The sequence below is a fragment of the Kryptolebias marmoratus genome, linkage group LG18 (genome assembly GCF_001649575.2).
Source record: "Kryptolebias marmoratus isolate JLee-2015 linkage group LG18, ASM164957v2, whole genome shotgun sequence".
Lineage (NCBI taxonomy): Eukaryota > Metazoa > Chordata > Actinopteri > Cyprinodontiformes > Rivulidae > Kryptolebias > Kryptolebias marmoratus.
The window spans coordinates 17,409,837-17,424,925 of record NC_051447.1 but is presented as its reverse complement, the minus strand read 5'-3'; the positions used below and the strand labels follow the sequence as shown (position 1 = coordinate 17,424,925).

Here is a 15,089-nt window from a genome sequence, read left to right as displayed (position 1 = left end):
CACGGGTTGATTAGTAAGGAGGGAATACAGTGTTATGCAAAAACTGGATGTTTCGCTACTACCTGAATTAAAAAATGGACATTTTATTACCTTTTTTAGAAGCAAAAAGAAGAAAAAAATCACTTGATCCAGCTTTTTCCATCATGTAGTTTTTAAATCAGCATTTGACTCTGTATTACAGACCTGACATAGTTATGAATTCTTAAAAATATAATTGCAAATGATAATATAGTATAATATAGTCGTCTTGTTTTCTGCCGCTTTTACTTAAAGATGATGCTTTTAATTGAATTTAATTTTCTCAATGGAAGTTGTTTGCTTTAAGACGCGCAGTTTCTGTCAATAAACCATAACAGAGAAAGGTCTAACTATGTTAAAACAGTGATAAAAATTACATTTTTTGTTTGTTTTAGGGGATTTTATATAGATAAGTAGAGACAGGTAATTGTAAAAAACATGATTTTTAGTTAAATAGTAGAAATTAGGAAGTTATGTAATTGCTGGAGAGTGAGCTAGAAAGTAGAAACGTGTTTGCAGGTAAGATTTCAAAGAGGGTTTGTTTGTCTGCAAACACCTCTGCCTGCGACAGTAAACGACGGTTGTTGTTCTGAGTGATGCGAGGCACTGCGCTGGTTGTTTGTTTTTTTTTGTGTGTGTGTGTGTAAAGTATACGTTTAAAGAAGCGTGCATTCATTCTCTGTTACAAAAAAATTACGCACGGCCTGGGCCAGCTCTCGTTTGCACGCTGCCAGATTGAGATTTGGGGCGACTTGGAACAGGTTGTCGGGGGGGGGGTCGTCTCTGATTGTAACCGGACACACCTCTCTCACTCAGCCGGGACAGTAGCCTCCATTGTCCCTCTCACCGGGGGGGGTCAAGAGGAGCTCCGCGGCTCGCCAACGGCTCACGAGTGTGACATTACACGCGTCATGATGTGCAGCGACCAACTGCTGGAATGTTAAGTGGTGGCTTTTTAGTTTATATATACGTTTATCTTCTGATGAATATGTAATCTCTTTCAGGAATGACAAGGGAAGGAGACGGAAAAAAGCAAATCATTTCAGAAACTACACTTTAGGAGTCCCAAAACATAATTCTTTTCAAACCAGTTCCACCTTAAAATGCCACTGTTGCGTTTTTGTGTACACAACAAAAACGATGTCACAGCTCCACCTCTAACCTAACCTGTTTCAGGCCTGTGTCCACACAGAAATGGCCTCTTAGGAGCCCCTAAACCAGGGATTTGAAACCTGTAGCTCTGGATTCACATCAAGGAGAGGCTCTTCAGACCTTCTGCTGTTGCTTCTTGTAACTTTGACCTGAAATGACACAAACCTGAGTCATTATTTTATATATCTAATTTGGCAACAAAGAAACTTCCTTGATTTAGCCCTCAGTTTTATCAATTATCTCTTTATTTCAGACTTTACCCTGAGACTTTCCCTCAGTTTGGACTGAAATCTAGTATCAGACTCTTTACAATGATCAACAGCCTGTCTGAGGAGTTAAATCCTTTTAGCTCACAGCAGTAGTAGATTTAATAGCTGCCCTTTTTTTAAGAAATGTCAAACTTAATGGAAACTTAGCAGCCCTATTTCAGCTTGGTAGCATTAGATTTTTCTGGACGTAACAAGACCCGGATCCTGGGTCTAAGAGGACGAGAAAGCAATATTTTAACAATATTTTTAGGAAAAAAAGCTTTTGCCACCTACAAGATTGAAAAAAACTGATCAAAAGCCAAGTTCCTGTGGGGAAAAACACTTGTGGTGTAGATGTTTTTAGTGACGATTTCACCAAACAAAGTCACAAGAGATGGGCTTTTTTTGTTTTTTAATTAATTTGGATCGTTAGACAGTTTTCAACTCTCTGAGAAAGCTTGTCATGTTTTAGTCTTGCGGGTTTGTTGCCACAGAATCTCGTTAAACCCCCTACTTTTTTCCAAACTGATCCTTTTTTTGTTCAGAAATAAAATCAACAGATAAAAAGCTTAGCTTCTATTGAATTTGTACCCCACTTTGTGGTGATTTGGACAGCTTTATATTTGTGTACATTTTTCAGATTTGACCACGTTGTTAGAAATTTTCTGTTTTTTACAACAGTTTTTCTTCTCATGCCTGGAAGCCCGCAGTATTATCAAGGTTTTAGTGTTTCCTAAAAGTTCTGATTTTAGTTAAACACGGCATCTGCCTTCTGTTGGAGAGAAACTTAGGGTGTTGTGGACTTTTCTAAATGTTGTGAACCTTTTATCTGCACAAATATATGTGTGACACTGACAGAGAGACGGGAAATCAGCCAATTCAGGAGGATTTAATGTGTACTCTTGAAACCGTTTGTTGTAGACCAGCGAGTATCATGTTGGACTTCGATCATCCCTGCTGTAAGACTTGGTTTTAGCACCGATAATACAGGTATTAGGATGAAATGTCGAACAGTTTCACCGGCACAAACGAGCCAATATCTGCCCCGGTGCTTAATCCAGAGCTAAACTATCTCCTCTGCAGAAATCCAATCCGCAGACGTGTCGTATAACTGACCAACGTTGCTTCTGATATAGGAAATAATAATGAAAATGAGTATTGGGAAGATATTTTTCTTTGATGCAGTAAATACCTAGATTAAATAGATTTGCATTACAGTTGGATGGGAAGCTGGAACGCTGTTGACAAATACAGAGTTGATTGGGGTTTTTAATACTGATCCTCTAGGTGTTGTTGGAATCGTTGGCAGCTCTCTGTGCCAGATTGTCTTCATCGAGGTGTCTGCTGTAGTTATTCCCCCTTCAGCCAGCGAAGGAGCTGGTGACAGGTGTAATCTTCATAGGTAAAAGCTTGTGTGTGTGAACCTGTTGATGCAGGCTTGGCGCTTCAGTTGTTTACACTTTTTATTCAGTTTAATGTCTGTCAGGCGTCGTCTTTTCCTCCCAAAAATGTTCAGTTTTGGTCTTTTTCTGCACGATTTCAAACTATTCGGACTGGCATGAGTAATGGTCCGAGCGTTCAACTGGGAAAGACTCGGCTCATTAATCAGCTGACGCTCCTGTCACTGGATCAGTTTCATCAAGTTTTTTTTTTCCAATTCATGTCTGTCAGCTTCTTTTGCTACCAGTGCTGATTTTTAAATGTTAACACCAAGATTTAACTATTAAACACACGGCCCAAAACCGTTTAGCTTGTTGGCTCAGACAGAAATAACAAAACCTAACGAGGTTTCAGTAAATGGGGTAGATGTTTGTGTTGTTTTAGTTTTATTTTTTACCTTCTGACAGGGTTATATCTATGGCAGAGAAGACAGTAAAGGTTCAGTACTTCATGTTGATTGAGCAAAGATTTTATATGACTTAGTTTTTATTTTACTATTGAATCAGAGCAAATCCATGTTTGAAGCAGATTTGCCAAACTAAATTTTATTCACGGTTTGTATCTGAAACAGATTTCAATTTAGCCCACTGTCCAGATGGCATACATACATAAATACATAATTTAAAATAAAAGTTAAAGTTTTAAAAACAGCTCTTGCGTGGTAATTTAATGTATGTGTTACAACTAACCCGCCAAATTTTAGGTCCTGCGTCTGTGCCTAGAGTCGGATCAGTTAAACTCCACAAAAACAAGACTTTTATTATTATTATTATTATACGTTTGTGAAACCATTTTGACTAAATGTGTGTTGAAGCAGCAGCTTGGTGTAGCACTTCTGCAGGAATAGCATAATATTTCCCCTGAAACAGCCATCAGTCCAGCCAGTTTTTAACTATTTCTCCAAACTGATGTTGCTCAAAGAGTTATCCACAACGTCTAAGGTATTAATTGTTCGTAACCTTTTCTCATAGAACGCCACTTGAAAAGATCTGAACTGTTTCTTTAAGTCAACATAAAGACCTAACAAGGTTAACAGCGGCCTCTTTAGAGTTGGGTCTCGCCCACAGGCACTTCAGTGGTCTGTATGTTTACTGTCAAAGGAGGATTTGAACCCTGACTTGAAGAGTTGCCCAAGTGCTGTCAGCCTGGGTTTCAGCTTTCAGTCTCCTGACAGCCTTCTGTCTCGTTACAAGCTGAGGTAGAAGAATACACGTGTGTACGCGCTGACACAAACACACTGAGATTGTTATAAAGAAACAAAAACACATATATGAACTGACCAATGGATCCTTTAAGCATCACGCTGCACACAGGAGGTAAAACTAGGGGGTAAAAACTTGCATACACCACATCCTGGGTCACACTTGGCTCCTGCAGGCAGACTGGCTTAGGCCTCTTTAAACATTTCAAAGAAGAGACTAAGACGTGCGGATTGAAGCTTTGTGTGTTTCCTCCAGGCCCCCCAGGCTCTGTCTTTTTAACCGAGAACCAGGGAGAAGTGAAGACAGAGGGAGCTCCCAGGTACACCGACGTCTGCTCTGCCTTTTGATAACATGTCAAGGTTCCCCTTTGAGCCAAGACGTCCTCCTGTTACATTTTGGGTAGGGTGACTCGCGCTCATGCTCGATAACAAAACTCCAGACGGGGCAGACGCGTTTGCAGATCTCGTCACCGGGGCCTGCCTTCGTGTACTCTCTTGATCCGGGTCGCTCGGGCCGCTAGCGGCGGACTTTACAGCGGCCGACATCTTCCCCTGGAGTGTTAAGGCCAAGTTTCACACAAAGATCACTTCCACCTTTTCTATGGCACACAAAAACTGCCTTGCCCTCCCGAAATGTCTTGAGTTACTCTCGGAGCAGAAGCGGTTTTATCCTTCCAGAGCTTCTTTTACACAACACATGGCATCGCTTTTAAAAAAGCAGTGTGAAGTTTTCTGACGAGGACTTGTTATCGCGGAAATGTCATAGCTGTGTTTTGGAGCGCATAAGTCCAAAATTTTTGCTTTTTTCGTTGCTGGCAAGTCTTATGTCCCATATCGCCCAAAGATCTAAAGCGATAGTTTAATATTTCCCTAGGGCTGAACAATCATAGGAAAACATGCAGTTGTGATATTATTGTAGAAAATTAAAATGATTATATCAATTGCAATAAATTGTGTTCTGCATGCAGTTTGCCTGCAATTATTTTGGAATCCTTTGCAATATCGATAAATGTTCAATATATTGTACAACCCTATATCTTACCTGTCGTAAGGCTCTTTGAACGATGTCAGTTTGGAGAAATAATTTAAAGCTGGTCTGAGAGGGACCAAGACCAAAGTGAATTACTGCTGTCCTAAAAGTCCTTAAATCTCCAAAATTTCACATTGGTTATATTGACGGTACTTTGCATGACGCAGTTGTTTAAATAGATTTCTGTGGTTATTTGTAAGCACCAATGGGGGCAGCAGCAGTTGTAGTATTTCTGATGCAACATGGGGAACTTCCTGCTAGAATTATGACGTGGTTTAAAGCTGATGAACTGCTATGAAATTTCTCAAAGTGAAGTCTGTTTAAGACGGCAGCAAACCCTTTTGGTCTTCGCCCCTCTCAGACTAGCTGTCGGCTCTTTCTGGTCAGAGTTAAACCATCTAAAACGCTATCAGAAAATCTGAACTTTCACTTTAATAACAGCCTTAAATTTAGAAGATGTTGCATTGTAACGCTTAAAAATGAATTGTATCTAAAAGTCAAAATGATGCAGCTGTGATAATATTGGCAGTACAGTCTTAGCTGTTTCTAAAAGGACATTTGATTTCACGATATTCATGTTTTTAGAAATTATCTTTCAATATTTGCTTCGTGACCAGGATTCATGTATGGGGGCTCCATTTGATGGTTGTTATTTGTGTGCTGATAAATGTCTAAAACCTGAATTTAACAAGAAGTTTTGAGCATTTTGGAGGTTTGTTGGTACAGTTTTTCCTGGATCGGATGCAAAACGTGTGCAACTAACAGAATACAAGTCCAGTTGCCATTTTTATTTTTAAATGTTTAAGAATTGTAAAGTCTGGGCAAGAAAATGTAGTCTTTAAATACTTAAATGATCCTCCCTGTTTCCTATATTTAGTTATCGGAGCTTAACTCACTTGGTCCAAGTGTTGCTATTCCTATCGGTAATGTGTATTAGATTTGCAGCAGCATTCCTGATTCCCCACACAACAAGAAACCACAGAGCCCGTCTCTGTCTGCATTTGTCTCATGTGATGTTTGAAAATAACGTTCGTGCTGCCGTCTACCTTCAGCGGCTCCTTATCACGTTACCTCTTGGGTTACAGAGGGGAGGTGATCGTTGATGTTTGTCAGCGTCTCTGGGCGTGGAGAGTGCTGATCAGGAAAGCAATGTTTCCAAATCAAGTTAAATCATAAAATCACCTCTTGTCTGTGAGATGATAATAATAAGAGTGAGGAAAATGAAACCAGTTTCTTTTCTGATCCTTCAGGTTCAAGTTTGATGCACTGGAATGATATTCACTAACGCTACTTTTGTTTTCAAGCTCAAATACGAGTTCTGATCTTTGGGATATTATGGGTTCACTTCTAGTTCATAAATATTTCCAAGTCAGTCATGCAGCCCAGGTATCGATCATGTTTTGTCTCCGTTTTGCTTCTGCTTTCCGTCAGGCTGTAAAATTCCTCAGTGAGGCAGCGCACGTCTGACGTTCTCTGGTTATGATCATTAAACAAATTAACCCCTCAGGTCTAATGTAGTTGCTGCCAGGGGCTTAGTAACTTAAATATGGTCTTATCTGAGTAAATTTCTACTTACAGCAGGGTCAAACTGACTGGCTGCTTTACCTGTAATGCTACAATAATCCCAGGTTTGCTTGGCATTCACGTTAAACAAGCCCTTTTCAGGAAGAAGAGAAGCATTGCTGTTTTATGTTGCTTATGACCTTTTTTTAGTGTGAACGATGCATTTAAATTCAGGACCTCACCAAAACTCGTTAATTGATCGACCAAAATCATTAACAAATCGGAGTAAACGTTTACATGCTCGTGTCTGGCGTATGAAGACATTCAGGATGTTTGTCTTGCTGAGCTGTGTGCCAGATAAATGAGGTGAAGCCAAGTCAGGTAGAGACTTCCTGTTTCAGTCTGAGGGGCCACTACCAAGGCTTCAGAGACGGCTAAAGACCCCAGAGCTCACATGTAGGAGTCCGACTTCCATTTTCATTTTGAGCTCCTGTACTCAGCTGTCTTTTATCATGTGTTCTGGGATGTTGTGGTTATGCGTGTGTGATTTTCAAGGCTGATCGTCTTTGCAGGGAGGACATTTGAACAGAGATTTGAGAGTTTCGGTTACCACTATTTTTTTTTTTTAGACAAAGAATGGATTTAGTCCCTTCTCTGGGGCTGCGGTAGCTCGGTTGATCAGTGCTGCGGTCTTCGGTTCGAGTCCAGGTTGTGTCAGGAAGGGCATTTGGCGTAAAACAATTGTCAAATCTTTCATTCAAGTTTCGTCGCTATGGTGACCCAGCAACAATTACTTCAACATGCTTTCAGATTATTCTTTTACTTCAACATGCTTTCAGATTATTCTTTGTTTCCAGCAATTTTTAGGACGTTTTAACTCTGAGCTCTTGGTTCTCATTGGAATGGTTTCATTTTGCATTTGAGCTACTTGATGATTTGTGATTAATCTTCCATTTTTTTTAGCTGTGCATTTGATACTGCATCTGTGTTGCGGACCACACTGAGGTAAAGTTGAAATGCCCAGACAGGAGACCCTTTAAGTTCAACCACGTCAGAGATGTGAGGAATGAGTTGGTTCAGCTCCGGAGTTCAAGGCGTAGACTTTTCCTTACCGAGGATTCAGGGCTGACAGCTGCCTCCCATATCTGGCATACCCTCCAATAGCCTCAAACATCTCCGCCGCGAAGCCTGTGTACTTGTATGTGAAGTGAAGTCCAGTAGATCGATGCTCAGTAGTTCAGGTCAGGTTAGAGGACAGATTCTGGGAATATTCTGCATATATCTCAGTCTCAGTTCTGCTTCTGCTTTTCCATGAATGTGAGCATAGAGGATTCGTGCTCAGTGCAAACTTCAAACTTTTAAGTAATAATGTAAATACTCATTAAGGATGCAACCTTTGATTTATTTCTAATCTTGTGATATACATTTAAAATAGACTTTGGTAGCGCAAAATAAAGAATAAAAGTTACTTTTTTATTATTTTTATGAACAAAATCATATTTAAATATTTCGTTGTAGTCAGCTTCATGTTATAGTAATGGAGAAATAGTTATAATACAATCCTAAATGGACTTTAAATCTTTTAAAGCTCAAACATTAATAATATTATTTTGCAATTTTCAGCCAGTTTTTCTCTCGTCTTGAAGAACAATAATACTGAACAGAAATTCATGAGAAAATAGTCCTTTTTGCATGATCTATTATCACTTACCAATGGGTTTATGGCTGTTTTAATACAATAGTAATGTTAATTTGGTAAACTGTGGTCTCATTTGGAGTCAGTAGATGCTAAATTAAGCTGACTAACATTTAGAAACATGCATCTTCCTGTAAATTTGCAGATAAATCTTTAGCTAAAGTGAAATCCTAAAAACATGAACTTTTGATGATAAGTTAGGTATTTAATTGGTGTTCAGTCCCAGTTCCATGCTGATTATTTTGCGTGTTTTTGGTTTTAGAAAACGAGATGACCACTGTTGACATCTTAATGGTTTTATTTTCATATTAAACTATATTTTTGTCGCTTGTAGACTGACATTAAGTTGTTTTTACTCTGCAGCTTTTGTTAAAAGGCACAACTTAGACCTCAGCATTTCTACCTTCCCTGAACCATCTGTTTGATTATGACGTGTCTCCCCCCTACATGATGTATTCTCCTAAAGAAATGAAATGAGTCAGGGCCTGTCAGTTTTGGGAGACAGAATCTATAAAGTGAGAGGAGAGCTGTGGTTAGCTCTCGTGGTTTTGCTTCGGGGGGTTTTCACCTGAGCTGATCATCATGTGCCACACACATTCCCATGTACACATAGACACAAATGGCTTGTCTACCAATCTATACGTGCTTCTGAGTCAGAGGGGTCCACAAAACTGCAGGGCTGATAAGTGGAAATGAGCTATTATTACCAAAGCGATGACAGCAGCTGTGGGCAGGTATCACACACTGGCATACCTGTGGATGTGCGTAAGCAGAGCTGTCCTGCATTGCACGATATTAAACCCACTTCTTACAATCTTTGTCTTCAATCCTTTTTCTTGTGAAGTCGATCCTTCCTATATTTTTTTTCCCCCCATAAAATTCGAAAGTGTTAGTAATGTTATCATTTGAAAAGAGAAGAAATAGAAGTTTGCTCAAAAGGTAAAACTTTAGATTCCCTGCAGGAAATGTATAAACTGCATGTTTTCTCGTGGTTGTTAGGTTTGAGTACCCACCTTGGTTTATGTCCAGATATTTGTGATACTTGACTGGACTTTGTATTCAGTGCTGAAGTGAAATGTTTGAACGTTAACTTGCTAAACCACATGGTCAAAGCGAGTGTTAGACCTGCTGAACATGAGTCTGTCTCAATAGGAACATCTTGTTATCCCGATCTCAGCATTGAAGCCAACTAGGTATGACAGTTTTTATTTTAGGAATAAAATAAGTGGCTAGAATTTGCTGTCAAATAATGTCAATAAACATTTTCTGTTCAGAGTAATTTACAGAAAAGTTTAATGTGTCACATTAATAACCATACTCCCTAATTATCCTTGTCATAATCAGCAACCAGTATGGATAACTGAAAATCTTATCGTTTATTTCAGCAATATTACAAAGTTTCCTATTTGAAATCCAGGACAATTGTTTTATGTGTTGTTTGAAGCTTTGATTCCCAAATCCAGTCCTCGAGGACCACCATCCTGCATGTTTTAGTTGTTTCTCTGCTCCTCAGCAGGTCTTCAAGTTCTGCAGAAGCCTGTTAATCACTCACTCAGATCAGGTGTGTCAAAGCAGAGAAACAACTAAAACATGCAGGATAGTGTTCCTCGAGGACTGAATTTAGGAATCACTGATTTAAAGGTCAAGATGGTTAGGAATACCTCCAGGATTCCTGACAGAGGTACTCAAAGCAAAATTACTGCCAGGTAGAGTAACTAGGGCATTAAATTATGTGTTATTGTGGTTGTTAGGTCCCAATACACAGTTTTATTTTGTCTGAATGTGGTAGTAGGACACTACAAGTCATTCCAGCTTTATATCCATAAGGCAGGCCTGTAAATTGACTAAATATTTGTTTTCAGATGATTTTAAGTAAAGCAGTGTGTTATAAGCATAAAAAGGTATTTTAGACAATCTTTTTTGGAAAACATGTAGATCCCCAACTCCCAAATTAAACAAGTCTCAATAACTGGCACATTTTCAGATTAATTGTGAACACACATCACCTTACTGAGACAAATCTGCTTAAATCATTTCAGACTGGACCACAGGAATGAATTACCCTGAAAGCAGAACCAAGAAACATCTTCATAATTAGGCTGAGAGTTGCTTGTAAGAGGGTGTGCATGTGCAGGCATGTTCAAGAACTTAATATGCATGCATTTGAAAAATCGTGCAAATTGATGCAAAGAGTCGGCGGAGGTGCCAACATTCCTATTGTCCTTTTTGTGTCGGCAGTTTTGCCACGTATGCCCGTGCATGAGCAGAACCCGAACATCTCGTGGCCCCGAATCCTTTCAGAGTGATCACACACCGCAATCCATTCATTCTGCACTCCTTTTGAAATGTGCAGAGCGTGTCCAAGCACAACTCACCAAACCTCAAGACCCTTCATTTGTTCGAGAGTGCTGACATTCTCTACTGACAGAGGCGGAAGTTCTGAAACCATAATTTATAAAACTATTAAAATTAGCCTCTTTGGCAGCAGACGGGATCGCTGTTTGATGTCAAGGGCGTGTCCCTGCAGGTGTAACTTATTACCCTCGTAAATCTTCTTTAATTAGAGCAGACAGGGACAGAGGGTGAAGGGGGACAGACAATAATTTAAGGTGACAAAGAGGGACTTTTGTCCCATGGCGGTGAATTATTTGCAATCTGCTGTTTGGAAAATGTGACACCACTTTGTCAGGAATTTGATTAGTAGCCCTGGAGTGGTGTGATAAATTTCAAAACTGATCAAAAAGAGAAGAATTAAAGGAAAAGTTTTTTTATTTATGTCGATTCTTGGGACAAAAGGCCTTTCAGTTGGCTTTCCTGCTAATTAACTATTACTTGTTTGCATACTAAGTAAAAAATTGTGTGCTCAATGTCTGACTGAACCCAATTGGGAATAAAAATGCTAATTGTCTAGAGAGTTCTCTGCAAGAGAGCATAAATGAAAATGTCAAAACTTTAGGAATGCGAACATTACAAAACAAAAAGGTGTATTTTGTCAGTAAAGCGTAGAGATTTGATAAACAGAAAGAGGCTCGATTGTTGATGATCATGATGAACATTTGTTTTTTTTCCCCTGATTTTCTGGACACTGTCAGGAGTTTATATGTGCAAACTCTATAAAGATATTCCCTCTGAAGAAGCCTGTTAGTTGACAGAAACCGATACGTCTTCCTGCCCGCCTTTCTTTTCTTTCCCGAGGCTGACTCATTATCGGGTACCGTTCTTGTCATCCGTGTCACCCGGCACAATGCGGTGACATTTAACTGACCCCGTGAAGCGGGGTGGAACGTCATAAACATAAGAGAGCTGGAAGAAAGCTACACGATGAGGCGAGAGACGTTATACCTCTGTGAGGAACTCAAGTGGAGGAGAGGAATCTTTAAAGTGAAATGCGGCAAAGCGAAAACAGTGACAAGGGAAGAAGAGAAGAAAAATGAGACAATAGAGTGAAGAATAAAGGTGTTGGGCTGAGGGCCAATGTCTTTTTTTTTTTTTTCTTGTCCCTATTTTTGTTACTTCAAAGGAACTCCAAGTGAGGAGAAAGTATTCTCCTTCGCTCAACCATGTGGCTTTGTTACACCGCCTTGCCGGTCTTCCACCTCAGCAACCCCCATCATGACCTCATTTGGTATTGCTTCCACTGACAATGGTGATGGTAATGGTATGTTAAGGCCTCTGTTGGAAAGCTTTTAGTGCTCCCATTGTTTACTGTATCTCTACTTTAGTTCTACTTCCTTTCTGAACTTCAAGGCAGAGCTGTCCATTGTCTTTTTCCACTTTTGCTGTTGGTTTCCTAATCTTTACCTTCCTCTCGTCTGCACTTTAGTGCATTAGGATCTCCAAAGATTTAACATAATGACGGTCTTGGCCAGAGGAACCCCTTTAATGAGCTCATATCACTCACGGAACACCAGCAGTCATCATGAAATGAACCTGAGCTACACTCAGCCGTTTCTCAAACCATTTTGGTCATCAAAAATTTAAATAAGACTTTGTAGGACGTTATAATGTTGCTGGTCGTGGCTGGATCAGGGGTGGCCTGCAGCAACGGGAAGATAGAAACATAAAACAGTTTGCTAACGGCCGATAGTTTCATTTGGGTTGGTTGAAGTCCAAGCCAGCCCACCTGGAGAAAATAAAGACCCTGACTGGTTTTCTCAGTGATCAGCTAACGGAATCAATGAATTGGCCTGACTTGCTGATTAGGTTCATGAATGACTCATTGATTGAGCAAATGTTTGGCTGGGTGACCAGTGGTCCAACAGCTGATGGGTCACATTTGTCCATCTCTTGTTTGTCAGGAAGGACAATTAGCCAAACAGCTGGAAGTGTATTCTCTCAAGGAAGTAAAGCCATACGAATGACGCTTGGGTAGTTTTTTTGTTTATGAGCTTTAGAAATGTACTTTTCTCCAGTGGTTTTTGACAGGCTTAATAAGATAAAAGGTTACTTAATGTACATACATCCATCCCAAATGAAAATTAGCAGATCACACCACTATTACCAAAAACCACAGTATAAAGAGCACATTGCATTTTGTGGTTGACTAGAAACACTAAAAATACAACTACAACTAGCTCAAAGACAGAAATCCAAGCTTCAGGGACCCTCGTATTAGAGTTTATTTTAATTAAGAGCAAAACATGGAATAAAAAAAGTATCTGATGTCAGTTTACAAGCCTTGCTACTATGTAAATATGACAGCCCACAATTTGCGGTGCTCTCCTGGGATAATTGTTAGCTTTCACTCTACCCACGAAAGCCTCAAATATACGGCTAATACATTTACAATTTATAGTGTCTCTTTTAGACTTCCTGAAGTTGACAGCAGGTCTGAAAGCAAGCCCCTAGGCCTCGAATCCACGACCAGAGCACAGAAGGTGAGGCAAATGAAGGAGCTTCGCCGTGGCTAATCAGGAGTGAAAGCTAACAGTTATAGCTGCCAGCTTCCGTGAAAGTCACTTTATTTTTTTTGTCTGATTCGCTTGTTCTTAGCCTCGTAGGTTGACAGCAGACAGAAAGTGGCTGTTACTCTTGTTATGCTTGAAACAAGCAGCTCTGTCTTTTGCAAGGAGTGTAGTAAGAGGAAAGAAAATGTGTGTTTCTCCACCAGAAAGGTTAAATAAATAGTGTTTGAAACAAACACTATTTAAGTTTTTAGAAGCTAACATGCTCCTGTCACACTCAGACATGTTTGGGTGAGTTAAGTCTTGTTGTTCTTGCTATGGAATGGAAATTAATTGCAGTATTAAATTGCAAGTTGACACCTTTTCTCACGCAATTTAATTTTTTTTCCCAGTGATTTTTATAGGGCTGAATGACCTTAGGAGAAAGTAAAATATGCAGAATCATTGCTGAATGTTAACGATAATGTGACTCGAAAACATGCCCGCCTCTGTCAAAGTAGGCATAAATCAATTTCAAAGCATGTATTACAGTTAAAGAAACAGTTTTAAAATAGTGCAGTGATGACAGAAGTTGTGTGTAGAATAATACTGTGTTCTAGTTATCTTCAAAGTTAGAATTTTTAAGATCCAAATTGGAAAATAAATCAAGTGGAGCGACTCCCAACGTCAGACGTTTGGCTTAGAAATTCAGAGGCTTCTTACCAACCCCGACCTCAAAACCCACCATGACTGCCTCACACGTACAAAGTGTTGATGGTTTCAGGAATAAAACTTTTAATTTTGCCAGTTTATGTCTCATTTAATCAGTCCCACACAGCATCAGTCTAATAAATAACCGTTTGCCGGCTCATTATCCTGCTAATCACCTAGCTAACATCTTTTTAAATTTATTTTAAAACAGCAATATTGAGAAACTGATATATTTGCTCAGAATTATCATAATCTCATGCCAGCCCATGGATAAGTTTAAAACACTTTGTGCTTTAGCAGCTTAGCAGCAAGCATCTAAATCAGGCGTGGGCAAAAACTTTGGATTTATTGCAATAATGATATTTTGCACAATAAAACCAAAATCATGATAAAAAGCTGGAAATAGATGAAATATTTTGTCTGGTTTTCAGCATGATTACACAAATGGAGACAAAAATAGCCAATTTTCAGAAAACTTTCCCATACATTTTGTAAAAGTCCTGATAGATTTAGTTAAAAAGGCTTTAAAGGAATATAGTGAGTGACTTTTCTTAAGATACACAAAAAGAACTTTCTAAAGACAAGTTTTGGTGGCAGAATAAAGAAAAAAAAATCACACACTTTTTTGTCCAGTTGGAGGAAAACATTGTCGATGAGATCATCTTTTTCGGCAGCCTGTGTCTTCTTTAGAAGTGGGCGGAGCTTGGCGGAGAGCCACTTAAATGCCAGCAGGGGTGGTAGCGGGATGGGGGTACGCAGGCGGCATTGAGCAGATGTCTACAAGTGGTTCTGGACGGGGGGGTCCGACAGAGCGCTGCTCCACAAGCTTTGTCTTTCTCTGCAGCCACGCTGAAACATGTTCGCATACACACACCGATGCAAACACAAATCCCTGAAAGATTTGCCCTATTTAAATTGACACAAGTCTCATGGTTACCCTTGGCGACCCCCTCCTTACACCAACCCAGCCAGTCCTCCCACCCTTCCTCCTCGCTCTTTATTTCTACCTCTGCTTTGTTGAAAGGAGCCAATCGTGCATCAGATGGTAACTAGGCACCCTATTTATCAGTAACCAGCACCAACAATAACTGTAACCCGACACCTCCTTTGAGAGAAACAGGCGACGGGGGGAAGTAGAGTTGGTTTGGGACAGAGAAAGAATAGAAAAAGAAGGGTAAACAGAAATTGAGGAAACTCCAGAAAAATA

The 15,089-nt window shown here is 39.7% G+C and overlaps 1 protein-coding gene across 3 annotated transcripts in view; it reads left to right on the top strand.

Moving 5' to 3' along the window:
- The window catches only part of celsr1a (cadherin EGF LAG seven-pass G-type receptor 1a), a 91,724-nt gene that overhangs the window by 7,681 nt on the left and 68,954 nt on the right, over window positions 1–15,089 (top strand). The window lies entirely within an intron of this gene.